The sequence below is a fragment of the Alexandromys fortis genome, unplaced genomic scaffold (genome assembly GCF_014885135.2).
Source record: "Alexandromys fortis isolate MF-2015 unplaced genomic scaffold, M_Fortis_MF-2015_v1.1 scaffold_115, whole genome shotgun sequence".
NCBI classification, from domain to species: domain Eukaryota; kingdom Metazoa; phylum Chordata; class Mammalia; order Rodentia; family Cricetidae; genus Alexandromys; species Alexandromys fortis.
Window position 1 is genome coordinate 3,913,265 of NW_026067989.1, and position 12,039 is coordinate 3,925,303.

General features: G+C 41.8%; 1 pseudogene; it reads left to right on the top strand.

The window, feature by feature from the left end:
• Positions 1-10,695: 10,695 nt before the first annotated feature.
• LOC126512073 (60S ribosomal protein L35a-like) lies at positions 10,696-11,070 on the top strand (annotated as a pseudogene).
• The last annotated feature ends 969 nt before the right edge of the window (positions 11,071-12,039 follow it).

Below are 12,039 nucleotides of genomic sequence, written 5' to 3' on the forward strand. Positions count from 1 at the left end.
AATTGGTTTTACAGGGAGTTGTGAAGCACCTATTAAGAATGCTAGGAGCTGAACCTCAGTCCACAGTAAGAGCTCTTAACTACTGAGCCATCTCTCCACTTCTAGCTTTAACACATAAACATTGAGGGACATTCCAGATGCAAACTATAACTTAACCCATCCCCAGCGTAGTAGGGAGGAAAGGGCCACTATCATTATAAACTGAGAACTAAAAGTTAAATAATTGCTTAAATTTGCACATTGAATGTTGGCGGAAGCTGGGTCTTCTTAAGAATTAATTTCACAGCATCTGTTCTCTTCCTAGCAAAACAACCCTCACTCTAGTAGCAACAACATATCCAGCCTCAACTCCACACTTCCCAGCTTTTCTGTAGATGGAAATAAGTTGTAGGCACAAGGTGAAGGCTAGAGATGTTCAAAGCTACTGCAAGGAGTGATCGTTCCCCCAGCTCTTTTGCGGTTATATCCTTCCTTTTTTCTTCCTTCAGATGAGACCAAGGCTTCAGCAGCCATTGTACAACCCCCGAGGCAACCTCGAGGCAGAACTGAGATTGGACTACAATGATGGAAGCCAGGTGGACTAAAAATACAAATAGTACCTGGGACACAGACATCATAGCAAGTATTCTTTTCCACCCTAGGCGACTGACTTCGTGCATTCTCATTACATGAGCAGAGTCAGGGTACTTGGCTCTTCTGCTATTGTTGATATGGTGATGGAGCCAGGACTTTGGGCAAAGATAAGACTGTGCACTTAACCCTTCAGATGTGTGGAGTAACCCTTTCCTAGGCAGGGTTCCTGGTGTGGCACTCTGTCTTCCAGGCAGAAAATCGGAAAATCGGAAATCAGAACAGCCGTGGTTTTACCCACAGGAGCCCCTCACACATGAGGACTGTTAACATCCCTTGGTTAACAAACCCTCATTGAGACTCCAACCACTGCCTCTTGCCTCCCCCCGCCCCACCCTCCGATCAGCTGTAGGTAATCCTGCCCCAGCTGCATTTGATATTAAAGTAGACAGAAGGTGGAGGATGCCTGGAGATGCAAGACTCCAGAGATGCGGTTTTCATGAGTCATCATCACTCATGCTAAGATGTAGTTTTTTTGGTAAGGCAGTTACTTGAGTCACCCTTTCTCCCAAAATGATCCCCCACACACACACACACACACACACGCACACACCAGAATGCATCGGTTCATCAAGCTGGTCTAAGATGGAATGGCTTCTTTGGCATGCCCTTGCTTTTCTATCTGGGGTGAATTGAAAGACACTTCTCAGAAAAGGCACACAAGTCTTCACTCAAAAGGGATGGGAGGTTGTAGAAGTCTCCACCAATGACCAGTAAAGACTCTTGCCCTGGCTCTTGTCTTTGTTTTTGTTTTGTTTTTTGAGACAGGGTCTTGGCCTGGAACTCACCATGTAGAACAGTTTGGCCTCAAACTGGCTGTTCTTTTTTTAGGATAGTTGGAAGTCTCAAATCTTGTCTCCAAGTAAACTTAATTTCAGTCCTTTAACAGCAACAGAAGACGAAAGGCTTGTGAACAATGACCATAGAAATGACCTAACACTGCACAACTATGCAAACTGATATCCACTCGGAGAAGTGTGAGTTTATAGAAAAGAACCGTATGACAGGGGCTTTGAAACACAGAGTTCTGATCCTGGTTTGGCCATTGTATTTGCTGTTGATATTTAAAGAAAGAAATCACATGGTTTTTTTTTTCTGTCTCCCCTTTCCATAATGCTAATAAATCAGTCTCTGTGCCATAAGCTTATAACGAGAAGCCAGTGATGAAGTACCCACAAGCTTTTCAAAAAAGAACCAGTGCTGTTCTGAACGCGGAAGGCATCATTATGTGAATATTGAATTCCTAGTCTACGTGTTCCCATCATGCTCAGAGAGCCTGTAGTTATTATTATCAGATTTTGGTGACCCCAATTTTCTCCCTCTTTTCCACTATTATGACTTGGGAGATCCTCTGAGGCACAGGAGTAAAGTCAGAATGGAGCACCCTTGTCATAAGGAAGGACAGGTGACTGTGAGTGTGGGGTGTATGTGTGTGTGTGTACGCATGTGTGTGCATCTGTGTGCTTGTACACACATGTACGTGCATGCCTGCTTAATACTTCACCTCTTTCTTCTTCAGATCTATACATTTTATGCAAAGAATTGCTGAATATTCATGGATCCATCTGGTACCCCACAAGTATGCTATTAGAAATGCATTACTTATCTATATTTTTGAAATGTTGAAATAATTCAGTGTTGATCCTTTGTGAGATAGGTTTGCTACCTTTAAACTGAAATGACAATGACATCCAAGCAGGCTCAAGTTGCACTCATCTCCCTGATGTGTCTAACAAACCAGAGCCTGCATGTGAGAATCCTGTATGTCACTATGAAATTGGAAAAGGCCTGAACTATCAAAACCTCACTTCTGGTACGGAAGGCAAGCAAGAAAAGAGCAAAGGAATGTTATTCATGACTCCCTGACAGCCTGCCACCATGAATCACAGCGTCCCCACTCTCCTCTTCTCGGGGGCTCGTAATTTCATCCCTGAAGGTGTTTTACCTGCACAGGAAGAACTGGGCTGGCGGCATGTCTAGTAAAGATGATTTTTAAGGCCTCTTAAAAACCCACAAGCCTGTGTTTAGGTTACAAGCCTTTCTTTTTTTTTTTTTTTTTTTTTTTGCATACAGCAATGTCCAGTACATCTCAGCTGCAGAACAAGATAGACCTCACGACGATTTGCCGTGTTCTGTCCCAGGTTTTGTGACAGTCTGGTGATATTAAGAGAAATCGCTGTTGCGAGAACTTCCTTCTAAAAACTGCAAGCAAAGGAATCTAGACTCAAGCTTTTGCTTCCCTAAGCTTGGAGCATCCGTAGCACAGATGCCATGGATAGTTAGAGAACATGGGTGACTTTCCACATGAAGAGGTTGGGATGTCGTTTGAAATAAAGCACGGTGTTGAGAAGATACTCAGGTAAAGTGTAGCTTCTGGTGCTATTCTGCCCTTCCATTGTTTCAACGAGGGCTGCCGCTTTCGCTGGTGCTGACAAACTCAACGCTGACAAGCAACGGTTGACGTGCCAGCCAAAGGTTTTTGTTTGTTTGTTCCTTCTCTCTCCTTATGAAAGATATTTATAGACTCCTAGTTGCTTTTGCTTCCGCTTTCCCACACAGTTATCTTCTTGGGCGTGGATTACGTGTAGATCTGGGTGTTGAAAGACATTTACATAAGTGCTGTTTGTGAACGCCAAGGCCAGTACGTCTATTATCGCCAGAACGTTTAAATCTTAATGACTGGCATTGTTGTCTAAAAGACGTTGTTTTTCCTGCTGAGAAACTGCATTAGATTCAAGAAAAGGAGCTCATTTCCATTCTCTCAGCAGTCTCTCTAGAAATGACATGCAGTGCTTGAAACTGTTTATTTCCAAATTCAGGCCTCCCTCGCATCAGTCATCAGCTTCAATTACCAGTTTTCCGGAGCCGAGCCATCAGGCAGTCTGACACCGGGGTCCGGCCTAATTCCCACCTTCTCCAGAGTCAAGAGCATAATGTGCGGATGAAAAGGTGCAAAATAGCCTGGACTTCATTAGCATGCAGGGCCTGGCTGTTCATTTGCTGGCTGCGAATGGAAGTTCTGACACTCGGAGCTTGCTGCAAAATGAGAAAAGTCCTCTTCAGGGGAGATGGGGTCCTTGGTGGTGAGAAAAAGGTCATCAAAAAGCCAGCCGCTGCCCTTGCTCCCTGCTCTCCATGACTGCTTATTGATTCCAGGAACACCTCATTACACGCTGGATCAACATATTATTGCCATGTTCTGGGACTGAATTGTTTACAAGTGTCTTTATCACCAGCAAAGGCCTGCCCGGAGATGCGTGACTACACTCATTTGGCTGTGACCCGCCAATTATGTGTTATCCGATATGTTGCTGGGTATCTTGATCTTTGCCCGGGTCTTCTCCTGGCATCAACACAGTCCCATTTACTACTTCTTTCTACCACTCTGGGAAAGTAGCCATTAGCCTCTCTGTGTGTGTGTGTGTGTGTGTGTGTGTGTGTGTGTGTGTGTGTTACCTCTGCTACAGGAAATATAAACAGCTTTGTTCAATTTCTTGGTATACATGGGACAGCAGTAATTTGGTGGAAAAAAATTCTCCTCTCTCTCTCTCTTTCTCTCTCTCCTTCTTTCTCTTTCTCTTCTCCTCTCCTACACCCACCTCTACCCGCCCCCTTTTTATAGCATTCAGGAAACCCATACAACCTCCAATCAGTATGCATGGCAGAGAGTCTAAGGCAGCCTGCTCCCAAGCTGCCTCTGCTTGCATATAGGCCCTACGAGAGAGCTGTCATATTTTATTTGGGCAGAGCCACTGCAAACCACTGCACAGGACCATTTTAATCTTTCATTACAGACACTTCTATGGCTCCATAAAAGGAAGAGTGGAATAGCAACTCGATTAAAAACTCAGTGAAGAGATTGTGCAAGCCCTTTTACCCCCAAAAGTAGAAATAAAGTCATAGCTTCTGAGTGCCTTCAGAAGGCACACTTGATTCCCTTTCCTGCATTGGTGACTAAGGACAGAATTTCATAATCATGTTGGGAAGCAACAACTTTCCTTCATGTTTATGAATACTAGTTAGAGATTTAACGACTGCCACACGCTGGCACCACCTCAAGCCAATAGTATATAAGGGGCTGTTGCCCTCACAGTCCTGGTTGCTATCCAGACCAGCTCTGAGTTTCTCACAGCAGCACACAGGAAAGCAAATTCCAAGACATTTGTCTGTACTTCTCTTGGAAGCATGCATCCTTGGAAGTGGACACATGCAATAATGATCAAAATGGCACTCAAGAATATAGCTGCCCTCCAAAAGGTTACATTTCCGAGTGCCTTCACTTCTTGCAGTTCTCCAGATAAGTGTGTTATTTATCTTTTTAAAATTAATTTTCTCCAGGCACTCTTTTCCCTCTCCAATTTTTTGAGAGAGGAGGAGTTGGGTTGTTTTTATTTTTTTTATTTTTTTATTTATTTTTATTTATTTATTTATTTTGAGATGGCGTTCCTTTTGTCCTTTCTGAAATCTCTCAGTCCTGGCTTTCTGACAAATGACTAGCTGAAAAGGACAAACAAAGGCACCCTCATCAGAGTGCTTCAGGTAAATTGGAGTCAATGGGGAGATGTTTGCTCCACTGGCATTTAAGCACACTGCAAATTCTGTAGTGTCATCAGCCAACAAATAGCCTTTGGAAGAGGAGGTCTTAGGAAGGATTACTCACCATTTATTTTTGGAGGGATGATTGCACAAGGAGAAGTTTGGCCAAGGGATAATGATGGGACAAGAGGGAGTGTTTACAGAGGTTCACAGAGAGACGCAAATGTCAGTGCGGGTAGGACTCAGAGAACACGAAAATGGTGACTCGAAAGAAAGGGAAAGGATTCTTTTGTAGTCTTAGAAGGAAATGAGGCGGCAGGAAGAGGGCGCAGTCCGCATGTAATTTGGGTAGTGAATTTCTAGGAAAAAGGGACAACTCCAAATTTTATACCAGCTCTCATGTTATTTCTCTCATAAAGCAGAATTCCTCTCTGATACGGTCTGAGTGCTTTGTCTGCTTTATGAATTCCCTCAAATTGGCACCAAAAGGTTATCCTCAATTAACTGGGTGGCCGCTAAGGCTCCTTACTCTGGTTTTCTCTTCTATCTTTAGGAGTCTCCGGTACCTACTTATAACCTACTGATGGGACCTGTATACACACAGACTGCAAACACAGTGATATAGTGAAATGATCAGAGAATGACAAAAAAGACCCTGTTTTACAAGCCATTTATTAAGTACAATTTGGTAGCTAGAAACAGTATCATCTACTTAGGTATTACTCTCAATGAACATGTGAGTCGAGTATATCTACCCTCACTTTACAGATGAGGAAATGTTTTCATGCATCTAATAGAGGTTTTCCAATGTACTCAAGATCACATAGCAAGAGACAGAGCAATTTAAACCTAGGTGTGTTCCTTGGTAGACCCTATTCTATTCTACCTCCTTAGAGCAGAGAATCCGCTACAAACTTCCAGGAACCCCAAACAGCGCATTTTCTGCACTCCAGCTACCAGTGCACAACATGGTGCTAGCTGTGACAGTGAGTGTGTCAGAAGGAGCATCTTTGACTCAGCTGACACCCTCAGCCAGGGGATTAGCTGAAGCAATACCTCTTTGGTTGATATAGTAAATTTTCAATATAAAATGATTGTTCAAGCCATTTAGTTAGGAAGTAGGGTGGAATGAGCAGGAAGACCATGGTCAAGAAGCTATATAAATATTCCTCGCCCTAGTCAGTTAGAATCAACTGAGGAAGTCTTGTCAATCTTTGGCTCTTTTGGTCATCCAAGTTGTCTGCAGATCTTCCTTTGGTGACTGTACCAAAAAGAGGAGGAGGAAAGGAAGAAAGGAAGGCAGGAAAAAAAAAACAAAGAAAGGAAAAAAAGCAGGAAAGGAAAGAAGGAAGAAAGGAAAGAAGGGGCTGAAGAAACCCTGTGTACATCCTAGGGACATGATGGCCCATTTTTCTACTTACTCTGTCTTTGGAAAACTAATGACTATAAGTTGAATAACAGCGTAGGAGACTAGAATCCAGAGACTTGAGAGATTTTTTCCATCAACTGACTGCCAAGCCACACAAACTTTTTCATTTGTTCTGAAATCTTCCCTAGGTTCATGTGTCTGTGTTTCTCCACTTTCCATGGGCATAGACGCTACTTTCTACTGCCCGGGATAATAAATAATTCATTACGTCTCTTGGACCAGCAGCCGGACTGAAGGGAAGCGAGATGATTCATCCATGGGAATGTCTCATTCTCAGTTCTCTATTGCTCAGCTCCAGAAACCTCTGATCTTCCAGAACGTTGATTCCGCTCTACTTTCTTCTGTAAGAGAAAGAAAAACATTGTTCCCATCCGTTAGTTTACAAATAAGACACAGATATTTAAATTTACCACCCTCCCCAACCCAATTTTATCTCTAACAGTTTTTTAATTATTTTTTTTTAAAGGCTAATGTTTGACCAGGGACTAGAACATCACAGTGGGGCTACTAGTTTCTGGGAAGAAGAAGCTTGGGCCTTCCAGGTAACCCATTCCATTCACAAGCATTTCTGCATGTAGAATTATATGTATCATCTAGGTCTCATTTATGCTATAGGAGGATTTTTTTAAAAATATTTTTTTAGAATATAGTTGAACACTCTAGAAGAAGATACTAGAAATGAGTTTTACTGCTCTCGATGTTAATACAAGAGCATAGGGATGCTGGTCACTCTCTCTGCTGGCTCTCATTCTGTGTTTTTTGTATGTATACAAATATGAGCTAATAATTCACTATGTGGTCCTAACTGTTCAAAATGTTCCTTGGAATGCTAGCCTCCATTTTCTGTCCTGGAAGATTAGTGATAAGTTGTGACAAAGAATTTCACAAGACAATAAATGTAAATGGAGACTGCTCTTTAGTTCCCAGCCACCCAGACCCAAATCATCACACAGAAACTGTATTAATTACAACACTGCTTGGCCAATAGCTTAGGCATATTCCTAACTAGCTCTTACATCTTAAATTAACCCATTTCTATTATAAAGAGGAGATGATGTGGGATGTCCTTCTGTATATGTGTTGCTCTTATTGGTTAATGAATAAAGCTGCTTTGGCCTATGGCCAAGAAGAATACAGCCAGGCTGGAAGAGATGTATAAAGAAAGTACACGAAGTCAAGGAGATGCCATGTAGCTGCCGAAGGAGAGAGATGCCAGAACCTTACCGGTAAACCACAGTCTCGTGGTAAAATATAAAATAATAGAAATGGGTTAACTTAAGATGTAAGTTCTAACTAGAAATATGCCTAAGCTATTGGCCAAGTAGTACTGTAATTAATAAAGTTTCTGTGTGATTATTCGGGTCTGGGCAGTCTCTGTTTACAAATAAATAATTAAGGAAGACTCAACAAGTAGGGTTAATAAATACCTTAACAGTTTGGGTGGGGACATGAAATAGAAGACACATTTCTGTCCTACATCATATGGGAAGCTGTTCCCGTTATGCTTCCTATATGATGTAGGACAGAAATGAGTACTGGGGATTGGGATAAGTGGAAAGGGATGTGTGTGAGCAAGGTGGACATCACCTAACTTCCTCCCATCTCATGAAGCTCCTCTCATCAGGGAGAGGAGCCAGTTCCTCTGGAAGCTAGACCAACTTTTTGAGTGTTTTGACCTGTAGAATAAGACTGGAGTAACATTTCCGGACCTTGGACTGTCTGGGCCTTTAAAAGACCTGTATTTTCCACTACCTTTCTCATACAGTTTAGTTGCTATGCAGATGAGATGTCTCTGTTAGGCCATAGGATGGTTAGAGGCTCTGGAGGGCGAGAGGTCATCTTGGGATTTCTACACAAACTCTGTCCCTCCATGAATAAAAATGCCCAGCAAGTTCTGCCTGGATTTCTGAGCCACAGAAAGTATTGCTTTAAGCCATGACATCACAGAGTAGTTGGTTAAAATGCAGTAGGCAGATGATTCATCATTAATAAACGGAGTTCAAGAGTAAGTAACTGATTTCCCATGGGGAAAAAAGCAGAAGTAAAGAACAAGCTTATATGAGAAGCTCAAGTTTGCAAACCAATCCAGCTGGAGAGAGCATTTTAGACTAGCAGCTAGAAGAATACACATTAATGTTGAACCTAAATAATTTTAATACAGGAAGGAGATCTTAAGACAGTCTATCCAAAATCTTCTGTGGTAGGTGCTACTCAGTATCCTATCTGTTGTCTCTTCCCTCTTATACATTAGTGTGTACCAGTTCAATAGCCAAGCACCAGTACCTTGTTTTGTCCCTTCTGAAGCTAACCTTGTTGGGGAAATCATGCTCACAAAGAATAGCCTTCAGTTAATGACAGAGAGTGGTTGGAGCAAAAATACTCCAACTCATAAGGGTTCACAGTCTCTCTAGTTCTTCCAAAGAATTAAATTCTAGTTGCCCATAATAATAATTTGCTTTATAACACACTTTAGTGGAACTCCTCTTCCCTGATACCAGAAAGTTGCCTTTCTTCCCATCCTTCAATTAATGGTGTTTTCTGGGATCACCTTCTACAACAGTGCTTGCTTCTGAAGAAATCAGAACTAACATATGCTCACTCCATAGTTTAAAAAAAAACAAAGCTAGGAAGAAGATTGTTCTAAATACATTCCATAAAAAAATGAACAAAACTATGAAAGTTTAAAATCAAAATAGAAATTCTTTTCTCCTCATATAATATTCCAGAGTAAAAGAGATGACTCTAGCCTGGAAGATATCATGGGGTCCCAGAGTTATGTCATTCTACGACAGTAAGAAGAAAGAGAGAGGCATAAGTGAGCTAAGGGGTATGCATGCCAATCTGCTTGTGTCCCATCGGGGAGAACATTGTCTCCTGGGCCACATATAGCTGCAGAGAAGGCTAAGCAGCGCAGTTCACCTGGACAGCCATGTATATGCTACAGGAAGAAAATAAATGGTGAAAAGTGGCAGACCGTAGTCTGTGACATAGGAAATCAGGCAAATGTCTACAGTTACTGAGTGGACAAGTAGAACCATGAGCTTTCCTGCCCACAACTTTTCCTTTGTAGTCTCACTCTGATACCAGGTCCGCTATAGAAGGTCTCAAATGCCATGCTGCTGAATCTTGTATTATGTAGATCCCTCGTTCCTCATAACAGAGTCAGCAAAGCAGAGCATGCTCCTGAACTCCTTCTTGGGTTGGGTTTACTGGATCAGACTTTCAGAGCAACTCAAGCAGCAAAGGAAACTCATAGACCCCATTACCCGTGACTCTTCCTTTTAAGCAGAACCATGGTGACCTTGGCTCTTGGCACAGATTCTTTCACTGGCACCTCTTTACCAAGGAGTGCTATTGACCTATGCAGAACCTGCGCTAACAACTCTACAAAGTTGTAGTCACAGCGATGTGAAGGGAGCCCTGAAGAGTGAAGCTGGACCTGCCTAATTACAACCCTGGCCAGGCGAGAATGGGGAAGAACCAGGGATGTAGCAGACACCCTTGGTGAGCAGAAACTTTGGATCATCATCATCTCTGGAGAACCCGGGCTTACTTCTGTGGTTTCCAAACATCCAAAGCCCACAAAGATGCATCCTTTTGAACCAGTATCTCAGGTAGAAAACCTACTTAACGAACGCAGCTCATTTGGTTATGAAAATAGAAGACAATGAGAACAGACCACTTTATTTAGGCGATCCTGTTCATACCTTTTCTGTGTGTCGATGTTTTCAAAGTTTTGTAAGTTTTGAGTGTTAAGCTGACTACGTATGTAAAAATTGTATTTACTCACATCAACAGAAGTAAATAAGTTAGAAGAATTTGTTTATAGGAAGAATTTCCTGATTGTTTACTAATTGTAGTTTTCAAAAAGGAAGAAAAAACATCCCAGTCAAATGTATCTTAAAGAGCCTGGGTTTGCTTCCCAGCACTGGAGGAAATCCTTTATCTAAATAAAGAGCGCACTGAATCATCATTCTGCATCTTGGCCTTTAAACTTTCCCCAAGACATGGGATTGTATTTCCTTTTCCAACTTCAGTAAGTAACATTACCAAAGTTTGTGCTTTTAAAATCTTTTTTTTATGCTTTTGGCCATCTTGGCGCCTGTGGAGGCCTGCTGGGAACAGGACTTCTAAAGGACAGTATGTCTGGAAGGCTGTGGTGCAAGGCCACTTTTGCTGGCTATAAGCAAGGTCTCAGGAACCAGAGAGAGCACACAGCTCTCCTTAAAAGTGAAGGCGTTTATGCCCGAGATTAAACTGAATTCTACTTGGGCAAGAGATGCGCTTATGTGTATAAAACAAAGAACAACACAGTGACACCTGGAGGCAAACCAAACAAAATCAGAGTGATCTGGGGGAAAGTAACTCGGGCCCATGGAAACAGTGGCATGGTCCACACCAAATTCCGAAGCAACCTTCCTGCAAAAGCCATTGGACACAGAATCCGTGTGATGCTGTACACATCCCGGATTTAAACCAATGAAAAGTAAATAAATAAAAGTGGATTGTGATTTGTTTGGGTCAGTTTTCTCTTTCTATCACACGTGACTTGGGAATTGGAACTCAAATGGTCACACTTCGTGGCCAGTACCCTTATCTGCTGACCCATCTTGTGGACCCCCAGAGTTTTCTTTAAGTTACCAAATATCACTCATTACAACAGCCCCAATATTTGTAAGTGCTCGTGGACATGAGGGGAAGAGTTACCTCTGATTTGAACTCGACGCAGAAAGTTGGTTACCTACAAATATACAGGACCAAGTTCCAGTTATGTCCAAACTTCCCTCCAAAGATATATCTAAATTAGTAGACTGTTGGCAATATGCATTTCATCACCAAAGAGCCAAGCATTTATGAGAACAAGCCTTCCAAACACATTAGCTTAGATGGTTTCCAGAATGCTTTTCTGAACAGGGTTTCATTAGTAGGAAAAGAATCTCTACTTTCCTTGTTTTGTGTTTTTTACTCACAGAGTCAAAAATATAATCAGTTATCTACCTTCTTATTTACTAACCATTTTTCTGCCCGCAATGCTCTAAAAAAGAAAACCCACAGTCAAACACATGTAAGGAAGATAAATATGGAGTATAAAAAAAAACCCAAAGGGGGTAAGTTGTGGGCATAAAAATGAGTAACATCAGAGCTAGAGATTAAGCAGTTGAATATGTTGGTGTTTAAAATAGAATGGCTCCCCAAAGAATTGATAATGCTCCATTTAAGAAAAGAAATGTTTTCAAATTACTCTGGGTGACTAGAGAAGTCTGAATCAAACAAAGTCAGAAATTAATAAAACAATATAGACAGATACCACAATCATAAATAACAGAGATGATTTGTATGCATATAAAAGCCTGCCAGGCCCCACAGTATCTACAGTTCTGTAGAGAAACCTAATGAAATGCGAGAAGAAAATGTTAAAAATAGAAATAAATGTGCCCAGTAGA